The sequence below is a fragment of the Pangasianodon hypophthalmus genome, chromosome 17 (genome assembly GCF_027358585.1).
Source record: "Pangasianodon hypophthalmus isolate fPanHyp1 chromosome 17, fPanHyp1.pri, whole genome shotgun sequence".
NCBI lineage: Eukaryota > Metazoa > Chordata > Actinopteri > Siluriformes > Pangasiidae > Pangasianodon > Pangasianodon hypophthalmus.
The window spans coordinates 4,608,664-4,621,592 of NC_069726.1; the positions used below are offsets into that span (position 1 = coordinate 4,608,664).

At 41.9% G+C, this 12,929-nt stretch overlaps 1 protein-coding gene across 3 annotated transcripts in view; it reads left to right on the forward strand.

Annotated features, from left to right (window-relative positions):
* Positions 1-12,929, forward strand: part of bmpr1bb (bone morphogenetic protein receptor, type IBb) — a 73,251-nt gene that overhangs the window by 19,341 nt on the left and 40,981 nt on the right. The window lies entirely within an intron of this gene.

Below are 12,929 nucleotides of genomic sequence, written 5' to 3' on the forward strand. Positions count from 1 at the left end.
TTTGTTATTTTGTCTTCTCAGCATGTCTATTTAAGGCCTTTGTTTTTTAGTTCCTTACTTCTCTCAGTAGGAGAGAGGGGAGCTTTAAGCTCCAGAGATATTTATAACAATAACAGGGGATAACGGTGCTATAATTCCAGATCGTTTTCCTGGAAGACAAGTTCAGTCCCAGGCACAAACACAGAGACACATGGCTCTTTTCTAACCTCCTTTGTCTTTATCTCTCTCTTCTGCATAATTGTTCAATTCTGTCACAATATCACGTTTTGTTTGGGTATTTATTGTGATAAGTTTCATCGACATATCTGTTTACAGGACCAGAATATTAAGTACCTTGGCTGAATCCTGGAGTGGATTACATAGCTGTGAATAAAGAACGGCCCGCTATGTAGAGATCCGAGAGTCTTCTGAGCAGGTGGAACATGTGATACTGTGTGTGACAGGTTATTAATTAACCCTTTCCTCTAGGGAGCTGCAGTACCGTGTACTCAGGAAGTGAAGCAGTAATTAAATGGAAGTCAACGCTTAAACAACCACAAAAAATGCAGATTTTTTCACCAACATTTGGACAGTACAGCCATAATGTATCACCTATATGCTATTTATTCCTCGAACCTCACATATGAATGCTTTGTGTTGGTTTTGTGCACGTGCCATCAGTTCTGTTTAAGCTAATGCATGCTTCTAGCCTTGTGTATGAGTTGGCAGTGTAAGTGTAAGGATGGATGTAAGTGAGCTGTGTGAGTACGTGAGCTGAGAGGCTGTTTCGGTACACCTCACGCTACCACTTCCTCACAGACAACTTCGCTCTCCAAGCAAAATTGTCCCCAACCTCTCCTGACAGCCGTAGTTCCGTTTTCACTAGTAAAACAAATCTCTTAGCAGTCACAGGGCTCCGCATTCTGGGCAAAAAGCCTTGAATCCTGTTTGAGTGTATAACATGCTGTTGCTACGAGCAAGAGGAAATTTCCTTTCTCCTTTTGCATTTATTTTGATTTGGGTTTGGTGCTTTGTGTGAACAGCTGTTTTTTCTGCCTTCCACCTGCACTGCACAGGCTTAGCACAGCAGTACAGTGGTCCTCTTTGTATATTTCATAAAGATTGCCCATAATTAAAAAGAGCCTTGCTGCTAAGCATTAGAGTTTGTCAGGAAATTGGAGGATGAACTGGCTATGGCCTGCTTTTGTTCCAGAGTTTCAGTGCTTAACCAGCATTATTAGTTTTCTGACTCATACAGTGACAATCAAGGATAAAATCCTATACATGTGTTTTATGCGTTTGCAATATGGTTGCTGAAGCCTGTATTCATTATTGAAGGCTGAAACTGTGCACAGAAGTCTGAATGAAAGTGAGAATGAGTGGAAATCCCAGCACTTTCAAAACAAGACCCAAGATTTAATTACACATACCTGGACAACTTAGAGCATGGAAAATCCCCCTGTGCCCCATGAGCACCTCACCCCAAGGTCCAAACGCAGCTGTGCTGCTCTGACTGCAGCCTTTTGGGAGCAATAATAACAATAATATTAGGCACATTCAGGAACTGTGTGCTTTTTACTTTCCTTAGTGCCTGATGTGTGTTGGCTTCAGAAACTTGCTGCACTTGGTAAAAAGTAAGGTAATTCATCAGTCATGGTAGTCAGACATGTAGGGTTTGGGAAAGAAGCACCCTCATTTTAGCACCAGTGTTATTCTGGAGTGAGTTTTGAGGTAAAAATTAATGGTACTGTTGTTTTCATGCCATGATGTTTGCTTGGGTGGTTTTGGAAGGGAGTGGACATGAGAAGAACAGAGAGGCTTTTTTCCGCTACATGAAGTCTGGCTCTTAGCCGGGGCCGCTGCTGTAGGTCAGAGTTGGGCGGTTCGCCTGCCACCAGGAACCACCTCTGAATGGCCTCTACTTTAGCTCTTCGACCTCTTCGTGAGTTATTAGGCAGGACAGCTTGTGAGGCAGCACACAGTTTGGTGAGGGAGCTCCGTGTGGGTCCATGGGGTGGACATTTCTCATCTGGCATTCCCGGGATCTACTCAAAACCCTCCTCTAATCCTTTGCAGAAAGCAAAGCCTCTCTGTGCAAACAGAGCTGGAATAGACACCAGTTCCTCTATTTGTGTGTCTGCAAGATTAACATTCTTCCCTGCAGCATGCAACCATCAGTAGAGGTTAAGGCTACTGTATTACATTATCTCATCTATACTCTTGGTATTATCTCTCCAAACCACTCTTAATGGTCATTTAAGGGGTCTTTCATTAGGACCAGCTCATTCACTTGCTCCTTCATCTCGTGGACTGTGGACAGAATGACAGATTATCGTGAGATGCATTCCCAACCTCTCAGAGTTAAAATGGCAGAACAGCTGTCCCTGGCTGTCCTGAATAGTCTGCCTGTGCTCGTGTCTTGGCATGGGGAAGCTGTCATGTGTTTTGTTTTACAGACCATGCCGTTAACCTTCGCCCATCTTAAGTATTGTCATTCGAACCCAAGGGGTAATCAGAGAGGATTTTGGGGGAGTCTTTGAACCTCTGTCTGTTCGACAAGCAATTCCATGAAATGGAACTTGATGGGCGTTGCACTGACTTCATGTTCAAGCTCTGGATTGGGAACACTTAGTGGTGGTAAGAGTTCAAAGCACACCGACTTTTATTTAATTTAACAGTATTAATTTACTTGAGTAAAAGTAGTGATCAAGAAAACTGCTCAAGTATGAGTCTACATGAGTAATTACTTTACTTTACAATTGAACTAATCTGAAAATGTTCATCTTTAATCAATTACTTTAACTGACCAAGTGAGCTATGCTAAGTGAACTCCACCGCAATTATCAACATAATATAAAGAAAGGTAATGTTAGCAAATGCCGTCGTTTTTCAGTAGCTTGCTAGGTTTGTTAGATCAAAGATCCCCGTTTTACACATTATCACACATGCAATCGCTACCGACTATTGAAGTGACATCTTAAGTTCAACTTTCATACTGTAAAACATCAAAGAGCTGGCTAGCTATTCTAGCTCCCTCAGATAATGGCTGAGTGAGCATACTTATTTTCGTAAGCTGAATATTTTATTTTTCTTTTATTTCTTTTTTTTATTATTACAATAATTTTTATTTTTTAAAAAACTCAAGTAAAAGTACTTTACTCAAAGAGTGACCTATACGTGAACCATGTACTCAAGTACTGTAACAAGAGTACATGTAGTTTGTTCCTTTCCACCCCTGCACTTAGTGTTAAACAGAAGATTTTCCCAGGTCTGAAACACAGAGTCAGTCTCTCCCTCTTCCCTGTACACCGATTAAGCTTTGTTTCCAAACGTTCAAGTAAAGGCCATCGAATCAGATTCAAATTTTCCCTGGAGCCTGAACATTGTGTCATGGTGTATAAATGAAAAACGGTCCAGGGAGAGAGCTCGGGGGGAAACAAAATGGCGGGGGCGTCTGAGTATGGGCGAGAGGCAGCGGCTTCGGGTGCCAGAGTGGCCGTAAAGTGAAGTTTCTGTTTTCCTCCTGCACGTGTCTTAAATCTTACCCTTTTTTATTTTCAGTGCTGCTAATTAGCAGTGGAACATGGAATAAAAAGTAAACAAAGAAATACTTGAAGGTCATGATAACAAAGTGAGTAGTTGAACAGGTGTGATAGCCAAGAAGTATTTCTGATTCATCATCATGATTCATCTAGAGCCAATAACTGATTAGCAAAGCAATCATTCATTTCAGTGGAATGGAAATGCACATCGTATAGCCTGACCCAGGTCGTTGCTGTGTGTCGGCTTGTGACATACGTCTGCAGATAATGCTTCAGCATGGAGATCCTCAGCTGCTCTTCTGGCCCTCTGGAGCTGAACATAGTGGGGCAATGAGCATGACGATCCATTAGGGATTCCCTCCAGAGCTTCGAGTCCTCTCTCTCTCTCTCTCTCTCTCTCTCACTTTCTCACGCTCTGGATAGGACCCAAGAGATCAGGGATTACGATGCAATCCTTGCAGTTTTCTCTGAAGGCTAGTCTGCTATTATTGTGTAGAACATTCTCTGTTACAGAAGTCATTCTTGCACTGAAGTTAATCAAGTGCCTTATCTGTGTTTGTAGTAAGCTAATACCTGGAGGCAGTGACCTTCGTGCTAGGAACACATTTAAAGACGGAGATATGGAAAGTGAATAGAGTGGATTTGACTCGAGCGCTAAACAGACAGGAAAATAGTGAACTTTAATGGATGAGACTTCGTTGCAAATGTTTACTGCAGTTCAGAAATAAAAAGGAGATGAAACAAACATGCTCTAGCATAACACTGAGTCGCTCTAGAGCTACAGAAGCTTTTATCAAAGCAGACCAAGCCTATCCCAAATAAACCTCCTTTCTGTAAATAAAACTCACCTCACCTTAATCGGGCAGTGTTGATTTTGGGTTTGCTGTGCACCGGTAGCCTGAACTCTCCTTCCATGACATCAGCGGTTTTGTGTTGCTTAATTTCCCTAGAGTGTCAAGCCAGGAGGAGAGCTAGCCATGCGGAGAATGCGAGAAAGGAACACACCCACACTGCAGCATGGCACGGACTCCATCCCCACATCCAGTGGTGACGTTCTTTCAGATATCCGCAGTTTGCAGACATCAGTACTTTTCGTTATGTTTGTCTTGGATCTAGGAGAAACACATTTCACTAGGATTGTTTGGCTTCAGTTGTCTACGTTCATGGGGTTTGTGTGTATCCATACACGTTGTGTGTTTGCGGTGTTTGCGCTCCTTGTCTACTGGATTGCTGTCAGAATGCACATATTGTCTCTGGCTGTTATTCTGTTCTCACTTAGTCACATGAAGCCTCAGCTCTCAGGGTGGGAACACGATGACATCATCATTCTCTTTTTTTCACCTTCTTTTCAAGAGAAGCGCAGACAGTTGGCGGTTGGTGAAACCGTGCCCAAAAATCTGGAAGGTTCTGGCAGATCAGCAGAGAGATTGTCAGTCATTGTGGCGGTTTGAGTTGGTTTTGTTGTCATTATGTGCACCTCTAATTGTGCGGTGGTTTAGTTCAATCACAGTCTTTTTAGCAGGGTGGGACTTGGTAAGAATATGGCATGCTTTACGTCTTTGACGCCCAGAAAAAAATTCCCCTCCAGATTTCGAAAGCACGTGAACCGTTAGACGTTAGGCAGAGACGTGAAAGACAGTGGGCCTTGTTGTTCTTCATCTCAAACTTGTGTTAGGTGAGAAGGTCTTTAATTAGTGTTGTGGAACCGTCTGTGACCTGGGCTTCACCCAGGGAGAGAGTCTGAGAGGGAGTCATACCCCCCTAATTATTTTTGCACCCGCCTAGCAGGACGCCATGTCCACAAATTCCACCTCGATCCATAGAAAGAGTGTGTGTGCGCCTCTGAAAAGATCGGATACTCTCTCAGCACGAGCTTGAAAGAGAAGGAAATGAATCAGTCAGCCTGGTGAAATTATTTACTTTCTTTTTTTTAATACCATCCTTTTTAAGGTTACACCAGGTGGCCAGACACCATCACTCATCCTCTATTTTAAGTTGTCTGTGCGCCCCAGCTTTGGCCAAACTCCCCTTTGTCGTTCCCTCTTGACAGATGCTATCTGGCCAAAAAGAAGCTCGGAGACAGGCAGTTTGTTAGAAATGTGACATAACTTTGAACACAGCACCTTTGATTCTTATTACAGCTGTGTTAAAGTTCAGCCGTCGGGTCATTTTTAATTCGCTTGCTTTAATCTCTTGCGCTGGTAACCAGATCTCATTAGCAAAGACAGTCACACTGAATGACAGAAACACTTGCCTGCTGTATGCATCTGATTTATCAAACATTTACCAAACATTAAAAAGCACTTACAGTCCACTTTGCTGTACTCCAAATAGATAATGTCTTAATGTGAGAGTTGTTAATGTTTGGCACAGTGGAAGGAGGACCCGCCAGGGCCATTGTCTCTGCTGTTAATGTGTATTAGCGTGGAGGTACTGGAGCTCACAAGTTAAACTCACCCACATTGTGTTGCTGCAGCTTGGATTTGCTAGCATACTTGTTGGAGGATAGTGGTCAGATAAAGTCAAAATATCGTGTGCACTACTTTGTGACTGCTTACGAGACTCTCGCTGGGGTGGTACAAGCTGATTCTCCCTGGCATAGTTCCTGTTTATTTTGCTCGTCAGCGCGGCGTGAGGCGCGACTGCACTCCAGCTACCTGCCAGCAGCGACACCCCCTCTCTTGTTAAATCAGGAGCGTGTTGAAAGGAGAGATTTACCTGTAATTCTTCTATGAGCTGACGTGTCTGCTTGCTCAAGACTCTGTCTTACCTCTGCTGCAGGCAGCTAATGTTTCTGCCTGTCCACCTGAGACAAGAGCGCGCACAATAAGCTGTTATGTCACAGTATTAAAACAATTACACGGCCTTTCCTCATACTACATGACACACAATAGCACGGCTAATCTCTGCGTGTTAGGCGAGCTGGATTGGGTTGCGATGTCGCAATCGACAGCTAGTGCGAGGAGAAACACAAACCCTTTCACCACAGGGCTTTAGCTATTACGCACGACAGTATTTTTTACAACTGAACAGTATACATGGTATGTTGGTATTTAGAATTTGAGATAAGTAAGGAAGCTTGGAATAGCGTAGTGTTAAAGTGTCCTTGCAGTGGTCACTGCAGACACTAGCCTTAAAAGGGTGCCGAGGAAGAGTGGAACGGCGTGCTTAATCCCGCCGTCAGGTGGTAACGTGAGCTGCCGAGTAGCGCCTGCTCACTGTGTTTATGAGATGGGTCGTGTGTTCGGAATGTGGGAGGGGGGAGCGCGAAGAAAGAGAGAAGGAACATACTGTGGGTGAAGAGTGAGTTATACACACATGCACACACACTCTCAAAGACAGACTCTCTGTGGGAGCGTGCACCGAGCTCTAGGCGTTCACACCCACCCCTGCAGGTTCACAGCCTGCGACGTCATTACACTCACTGACAGACTAATACCGCTCCGTGCAAGTGGAGTGCAGGGATGTTGGATTGCTTTCCTGAATAAAGTATAGCTAGTAGAGTAAGGCTGGATTATCAGGTACACAACATGTACTGTTGATGGTACCACCACAAGTACAGTTTAGTGCCTTTATTTCTGACAGTGCATTCACTTCCTATGCTTACTTCATAGGGTATAAAACTACAATATAGTGCATTTTATGCCCAATAAAAGGCCATTTAAGATTCAGCCATAAACAAGAGTGGCTCCAGTAGTTGCCTAATTAAATAAGTAAATAATTTACTACGTATATGTAATACCAATTTTTATACTGTTCACACTTTTCAATTTTATATTAAATTAGAAAATTGATGTATAGTTAGAAAGAAAGTATGACAATAAAGTATGCCAAGCATTTGTTTTTTCTACATAGCAATATGAGTCATTTAGCTAAAAAAAAAAAAAAAGAGGAAATCCTCATTTCCGTAGATGTTAAGTGGCTAAAAGTGGATTTTTAATTTTTTTGGTAAATATTATGAAAAAATTTTTGACAGTCCTAATAAATATAGATAGAGAAAAATGATTGCTTCTGACACGTCACCCAAATGGAAAAAAACAGTGGATGAAATTGCACTTAAAAGCTTTAAAATCTTTCAGAATAATCCAAAAACCACTTCCCTCCACTAATGTCCAATAATTACCTATGCTCATTTCCTACAGACGGCACAAAGACATTAAATACGTTGTTTGGTAGGAGGGAAGTAAATGATCTGTCAAATAATAATTATGGTACTGCTGCATGCAACTGTTCAGGAAATTTATTAACATAGCCACTAAAAGCACAGGCTTTGAAGCAGGAGTTCTTGAACTTATAGCCAGGGATCAAATTAAGTGTAAAAAAAATTCTACAAACTTCTTTTGGATCTAGACAAATGACTCAAATATTAGGCACAATAAATAGTTAAAAATACAATCATATTTATTTATTGGAACCATTGGAGCTTTTTTATTGCTGAATATTTCACCCACAGAACTTACACCAGGTACACTTGGTTAAAAATGTAGATTTTATACATTTTATATAAATATAAATAGCACCTTGTTTTATTAAAATTGCACTTAGATTTAGGTTGAGCTTATTTATACAGCATTTAGAGTCATTAAGATTTTTAATTAAACTGATTCAATTCAAGTAACCAGTTAATTTGGCTTGGGACTATAATAGAACTGCGCCTCTAAGAATCAGTTTTGTTGCCAGTGACAACTGATCTCCAGAAAGAGTGGCAATCCGAGAGAAGACAAGAGAACCAAGAGAAGATTGGCTTTTTCCATTTTGTTAAACTTTGTCTAGAAGGATTTTTTTTTCCCCCCTAATCTCCGGTGACAGTTCGACAGCAACAGATTTAACCTTAATGACATCTCTGTTAGCATGGCTAGCTGTTGCTATGGCAACAATAGAGCGAGGAAGGGAGAACAACTCATCTACACTCTTCCTATGAACTTTTTTGACTAGTTACATATCATACAGCTCCAGAAGCACTTTAGGAGCAGTTGGGTGAATCGAATCCTGATGTGTTTTCACTCTCTGTGTGTTTCTTTAAGTAGATGAGAGCACAGCAAGCAGATCCAGGTGTAAAGCAAAACATCCAATCTGAGAATGCCTGAGCAAGGTGGTCTCGGTCAAGTTCCAAGTAAACGCCAGAACGATTCGATTACAGTGAGAAAGTGATTCGACTCTGAATCAACCCAAATGCAGGAAATGAATCAAGTTGAGCTGAAGGACAGAGCTGTAGAGCTGTGGAAATGCTGTGTGCTCTGAATGTTTGGACAAAAAGAGAAAATAGACGCTAGATGGGATATGCAAAATGTTTTAAACTAGTTTTTTATATTTATATAATAATTGTGTACTTTATTGAGCACCGTCTCCATGTTCTTTGAGCTCAGGTGATTTTTATGATTTATATGCACACTTGGTAAAGACTTGTTTTTGTTTTTATGTTGCTGTGTCTCTGACCAATGTATGAAAGCGTTTTATAAGCATGTATTCAGCCCTGCGCATTCATGTAATTATGTGCAAAGTGAAAACAAACCAAAGCTTCCTTAAAAACAGAGCACATGAGGGCATCTGGAATATTCAGCTTTTTTCTGGAAGCTTCACGTTTATATACTGTATCTGTTAGAATGTGTTGTCTTTGTTCAGCTTTCTGTAACTGAACTGAACACAGTTTAGGTCGATGTCAGAGTAGCTCAGCTAGCAATGTCCTCATCGCAGTGTTTTGTTTGAAATCTGGCGGTGTCCTGTTACACATAAAACCACGGGCCGTCACACCTCCTTTGTGAAGCAGAGCAGGGCTGAGCCTTGCTCAGGTGGGCCGTCAAAAGAAGCTTTCAGCACTTCCCTCACCGCTTTTCCTTGGCGAGGTACAGGACGGGATTAGTCATCAGGTTTGTGTCCCGAGCTGTTTTGCAGAGTACGTTATCTCTCCAGAGTATCCACTTAGAGCGATGCCTGATAGCGTTACGTGATTTGTGAGGAGAATGCTTTAGTCATAGCCCCTGCCTGTAGGAGTGTGCCGCTGTAATTTGTAAGTGCATTAGCGTGCGGAGAGATAAGACGAATAGAGATACAAATGAGCGTCACAAAAAAAAAAAAGGTGGAGACAGGAGTGTGTCGGGGGCCGGCACTTTGATTACATTTGTCTTTTTTTCGGCAGCATGGCAGTTGCTGCAGATGCAGGACAAACTCCGAACAGCTGTGGAGTTCCTCTCTATTCTCCCTGTTCTCCTCTTACACGGCCTGGCTGCTTCTCTACACGCACGCCGCCGAGAATAGAGCCACACACACACAGAACAGACAGCTGCCCAGACAGCTCTCTGCGTGTGAAAAGTGACCCTTCCTTTTATCTCGGTGCATTGCACAAATTCAATTGTTAGCCAGTAGCCTTTAATAGGCCCCTGTGATCTTTAAAATGCTACTTTATATAGCATTCTATGCTATTAGCTATTATCTCCTCATACAAAAGCATAATGGTGTGTGTATAAATAACATAAGCAGAAAATGCTGTATGCTTTATCCTTGCATGTATCAGACTGTTGCCTGGTGTGTAGCAGTGTGTGTGTGTGTGTGTGTGTGTGTGTGTGTGGAAAAACTGCACATTGTGTGGAAAGCTTTTTAGGCTTGCAACAATGCAGCATTATTTCATTTATTCTGACGTCGACTCTTTGAGTTTGGTCACACGTTGTAATTTAATTGCTTGCAGTGTATCTGTGGTTTCTCACAGTATATCTGCAGAGTTTTAGTGGCCCCTAGGGGACAACGTTTAGCCAGCAAGCTTGCACACTCAGGCTACTGATTTCTTACCTCTTTCTAGACAGTTATACAAGTTACATGGAATTTTAAGCAAAGCAGAGTTTTGACTGCCAAAAAGTCAGCCATATTGTGCAACTTCCCACTACATTCTGCATATTACATTGAATAGGACTATCTGTGTAGTATTATTCATAGAAGTCGGTGTATTAGTTGCTCAGCCAGTGTATCTGTGTATTAGTTGCCGATTCCCACCTACTAGCTAGCTTTCCCGACAGCCAGGGAGAGTGGGGGAAACACGTAGTTCCTCCAAGACAACATGAATCCAACCTCTGCATCTTTTCACACTGCTGCTCATGCTACATCACAGGACAGGCTAACACACTCTGAGGAAAGAGCGCTATCTGCCTTCTTCTGCACACCTGAGCTCACAGAAGCCCACGATTGGCTAGTACCACTTCTGTATTGCAAGAAAGAATTTTCAAAACTGACCCATGTGCATGTTCAGGCACTTACGCTACTAGGCTCTTTCTTTATAACTTTACAAGTTAATTTTTTAGCTAGCTTTACATTAACTACCTTAGATAGAGTGGGGTTGCAGTGGAGAAGAGTGGTTGTATGTAGAGAGGTACAATTTATTTTTTCATTGCTTCAGTGACTGATAGCGGTATAGATGAATCTGTAATAGTAAGATATACCAAAACGTCAATGATTGGTAATATGAATGATATTTTGTTCATGTTTTAGGTTCTAGGCTTCGGAGTTTAAGCCGGGTACAGGATCATAAGTGCATTCGATGACGGCAGCCAGAAGAATCTGTGTGTTCTTGGGAATTTAGAGCTATAGGGCTTTAGAAAGGGCAGCGATTTGCGTGGTAGTAGTGGTGACTTCTCCCTTTGTGCTGCACACTGCCTGTCACTAAATCAAAGCCTCCACAGGTTCGTCACCCTCGTGTCTGTCTAATCCTGCCAGATTGCATAATTACAGGCTGTTGGGCCCACATACAGTTCGTGGTAAGTGGAGCTTTGATTCTGCGCATCCATTTCACCAGCCTAGAGCAGTGGCGTTAACCGCATCATAGCAGGAGATTAGCTATGACAACTTTCCTTCATCAGCAAACAGTTAGTAATGCCTTGGGGGGGGGGGGGAGAACTACACCCACGAGTGGACAAGCAGGCTATTAGCTTTTTTATCCGTAAGTACAAGTTAGTTCAACAGCCATGGAAAAAAAAGAAAAGAACTCCTTATTGACTTGGAAGACAAGTTTTCATTTGGTGTGTAGCTGTGTTTATGCGTACAGTGCTTCACGGTGGTTCGACAAACCTCAAAGCAATAACTATAGCGAATACTACTCATTCCAAATCTCACTGTCTGCTGCACCACGTACATTGGCTTTGAAGTGCAAAAATGTTTCATAACTCTTCTCAAGCTCGATAAGTAAGACACACTGGTGTTAAAATCTCCTGAATGTAACACAACAGTCAGGCTTAAAAGCTTAAAAAAGCACTTTTGTACAGAGTACCATGTCAAATCAAATTAAAGCCAGAGGTTGATGTATTGTGTTATAATAGCTTATACTGTGGATAATTTGTTTCTTATCATTTCAGGTGTAACACCTGAAATGATTATCAGGGATCTTTTTTTTTCCCCAGTGCGTCATAGGCGTTTGTTCACTTTGTCACCTCTTTAACAAGCATTCATCTTCCGAATTATGTGGTTTCCTGGGAAAGCATACACTGCCACTCTCTTTGCTGTATAAAGAAAATATGATGTATCACCTTTCTGTTAGAGCAAGCTCAAGGGCACAGTGTGGCATCAGGCCATGTGGAGATCAGCAGAGAAAAGATTCACGGCATTAGACGCACCAATGGACACAACAGGCCGAGTATTATGTCTAGCCGATATTCTCCAGTAATCTGATAAGAAGCCCAGGCGATTTACGACCTTACTGTCTGGAGTTATTGTTCTTTTTTTTTTCTTTTATGAGGCACGAGGCTGCTGGAGCAGCATTACAGACTGGCTCTTAATGTCTTCTTCATGATGAGATTATAATAATACTATACAAACATGATGATTTTGTCATTGGAAAATGTGTTGTTCGGGATGAAGTTATTTTGTGTGTGTCTTTTACATGGTATTGTGAACCTGTAAAATGATTTATGGCACATAATGGACTACCATTAATTAGCTTTCAGAGTAATATGCGGCTTTCTGTAAAGATAAAAGATACACACTAACGTGAGCCCAGTGATGAGGAAAGGTTCTTATTCATGGACATTTGAATTTGTTTTCAGGAGCGATTATTCAAGAGAACTTCCTTCTAACTGAGTTTACAGCTAACGTATAGCGCTCTGAGACAAGTTAAAAAAAAATCAGATCATGCTAATTCAGTCATCTGTTGTGTTTTTGGAGGAAATGAGCAGTTGGGAGCACATAGCTCCTTAATGACAGCCATGTGATAGAAAGAGAGGGCCTCTGACTGACACTGTCACGCATCAGGTGCTGCTAATTTAACCAGCCTGGTCTTGGAGAACGGGTCAGAAGGGTCAAGAGGTAGTTTGTGTGTGTGTGTGTGTGTGTGTGTGTGTGTTTGTCTGCACATTTAACGGAACCACTCTTGTATTTTCCATAGGGAAGTTTTCAGAGCTATTCATCAATCCAAGAGGATTAAGTGTGTAT